Raw genomic sequence first — 3071 nt, 5'->3', positions numbered from 1 at the left:
CTGCAAGGAGAGACGTTGGATGGGAATGTCTTTCGATCACTGCCCTATGAGGATGGATTTGAAATGGTAACCTACAGGTAAAAAGCTCTTTATCCACTTTCCCCAAGAGTCCCCAGGAATTAATTTTTCAAAGTAGGATGAAAGTAATTTTAATGTGTCAGAGACAGAGAATGTGATCCAAGAGTTAATCCAATTACCAATCAGTAAGAAATAACAGAAAAGATCCGTAAGCCAGCTGGCCAGTCAGAGGGGTGTTGTGAAATTAAATTCCCTCCGCTAACCTTCCAGTTCTGTCACACCATCTCAGCACCAGCACGGGATTTATTTTTATTTTTGCAGAGGAAAAGGAAATCAGAGACCAGCTGCTGAAATGAAGTAGATTACTGATTCCCCAAACGCCACTGCCCCCTGGAATATTGTGATGACGAACATTTCAGTTTTAACTTGTGAATGCTCCAAAAGCGCCTCTCCTAGTATAGAGGCTGTGGCTGACTAACAGCCATTGAAGGTGAATGGTGACACATCCCCTCAGCAATCAGAAGCTACCAACATCAGTGCCTTCAGCGAGTGTTTCTGTGTGGTTATTTCAAGAGCAGCTCCTGGTGCAATACTAGAGTGAGAATCCCTTTGTTCAAGAGACAAGAGGATTATTTGATGCCCCTAGGTAGAGAGAGAGAGAAAAAAAGGCAGCATCTTTTACTGATGCCGTTCACTCTGGCCATTAATGCAGTCACTGCCCCATGTACTTTACTGTGATTACAGCATCTGCCTCTGCTGCTACTGCTTCGGCAGCACATACACTAAAACTGGAACAATACAGAGATAATGTGCATGGCCCCTGAGCAAGGATGGCACACAAATTCATGAAGCGTTCCATAGTTTTTATTGCTTCTGCCCCCATGCTATCTTTGCCTCTTTTTAAATTGAAGTAAATGTAGGAGCTTTGCTGCCAGAGGTTCTCTTTGGAACCTACCGCGGGGCCTCGGTCTTGGCTAGTCCTCTCTAGTCCATGCTCTACACTATCGGTTCTCAACCTGTTTACCACTGTGGGCCGCATATGCAGCTCTCTATGTGCAATGTGAGCTGCGGCCACACAATATATGTACTAGCCGTATAGCCCTGAGGATGTCACACGGTCCGCAGCTGTGGGCTGATTGGGCCACAGGCTGAGAACCATTGCTCTACACTCTACCATTGTCAGAGGAAATGAACACGTATGGTAAGATTTTATGAAGTGGCCATATGTCAGGGCACTATTCAGTGAGCTTCCCTTTCCTCTGGTGCGCAGGTGCTCAGAGAATGGCCTCTAAATTGATTGCTTGAGATGGAGAGGAGGAGAAAAAGCTTTTGGGAAGACAGGGCTCTGTAGCCTGGGTAATAGTACTTGACTGAGCCCCCAAGCTGTGGAATTTTCTGTGAATGTATCTTGTTTTCTTGTTGTAATCATCTTCCCTTGAGGAAAATACCTTGCTCCTGTGTAGCTACTGTTTACTGATGAGTCATTTCCACCAGAGTTCACCAAACTCATTTTCACTTGTGACCCAAACCCAGATTTGTACCAAAGTCTTCAGACAAGAAACACTAGTGCATTAATTGCCTATATCTTCTGTCTCCCTCATGTTGCTTTACTTTGAAATTCTGCCCATCTTCTAAGCATTGGGATTGTAAAAGACAGGGACACATGGCATGTCAACTGCTAAGGGCCAAGGAACTGCCATTTCAATTAAGCAAAATGTATTATGAATGCCCCTAAAACCAACAAGTGGAGAACTCCAGAAGTTAAAAGAAAAACACTATTAATGCTGCTTCTCTTGAGAAATAAAAGCATTATAGAATCACACATATCACTTATTTTTGTATTGCTTAATAGTCTATTGCACTCCATGCTGGCAGCCAACCTACATGATCAAAATGTGCTTACCCTTTTCCTTTTATCATTTTCCTATGTTTCTATGCTTTTGAACATTGAAGGTTATTGAGCTCTGCCTTTATTTTGAGGGGGTTTTTAAAAAATAATTGTCCTGTTAAAAATGATGTGATGGATAAAACTGCCAAGAAAATCAATCTATAGCATTTAGCACCAGCTCCTTTTTTAAATACAGCAACAAGGTTTCTTAACTGTTTGAAAAAGACTCTAGTCCTAGAGAGAGAAATTAATCTTCTATGAGTAACTGCCATTTATATTAAAAGACTAAAACAAAATGAGACACAGAAGATGGATTTGCCTGCACACTAATCAGCCTTTTCAATCATGCACAAAAAATGCTTTGTTTTGTAATAAAATAGTTACGATGGAGTTGTGGGGATGAGGGGCAGAGAGGAAGAGAGGCAAAGGTTGGATAGATACATTTAGCACTGTGAAGCGGTCTGGCTACAAATGATATTCCATTACATTGCCAGCCTTGCAGCACAGCCAGGGAGGTGGGAAGAGACGAGAACCATGATTGGTTTCGTTTGTAAGGTAGCTCCTGCTTATTACATTCCTAAAGCTTTTCTCTTTGGTTTTTTTCTTTTTTAAATTAAAAATTAGGGTTTTGTTTTTCCTTTTATTTCCTGTGGTTAGAAAAACTCAGGATCCTATTTCTAGGCAAATATCACAATATCCCGAACAAACACCCTCCCAATTAGCAAGCAAGGTCTAGTAATTTTCGACACTGCTAATTCATAACCTGGCACTAGCTAGTTCAGCCTCCCTGCTCCCAATACTAAAACAATTCACCATCTAGTTATATGTTTGGAAGTGTTATATTTTATGGTACCCGTAGCTAGTGCTTTTATTACTTTGTAATCGCATATGACCTGCCAGGTCCTTATGTACTGAAACCCCTTAATTGTGAGACCACCTAGCAGTTACTATTTAATGCTTTTATATATTGCAATTATTATTTATTACCATAGCACATATGAGTCCTAGTCATGGGCCAGGACCCTGTTGTGCTATGCACTGTACAAACACAAAACAAAAAGACAGCCCCTGCCTTACAATTAGAGCTGGCTGGGAATTTTTTAACTTTTCTCAGAAAATGTTAATTCATCCAAACAAAGGTTTTTTTGTGCAGTAATATCTGTTT

At 41.0% G+C, this 3071-nt stretch overlaps 1 non-coding gene across 1 annotated transcript; it reads left to right on the top strand.

Moving 5' to 3' along the window:
- Positions 1–780: 780 nt before the first annotated feature.
- On the top strand, positions 781–883 carry LOC140909825 (U6 spliceosomal RNA). Its single transcript, XR_012158363.1, has one exon. It is a non-coding gene; the product is annotated as a U6 spliceosomal RNA (small nuclear RNA).
- The last annotated feature ends 2188 nt before the right edge of the window (positions 884–3071 follow it).

The sequence above is a fragment of the Lepidochelys kempii genome, chromosome 3, assembly GCF_965140265.1.
Source record: "Lepidochelys kempii isolate rLepKem1 chromosome 3, rLepKem1.hap2, whole genome shotgun sequence".
NCBI lineage: Eukaryota > Metazoa > Chordata > Testudines > Cheloniidae > Lepidochelys > Lepidochelys kempii.
The sequence above is the reverse complement of the archived record's forward strand: the minus strand, read 5'-3'. Positions and strand labels throughout refer to the sequence as shown.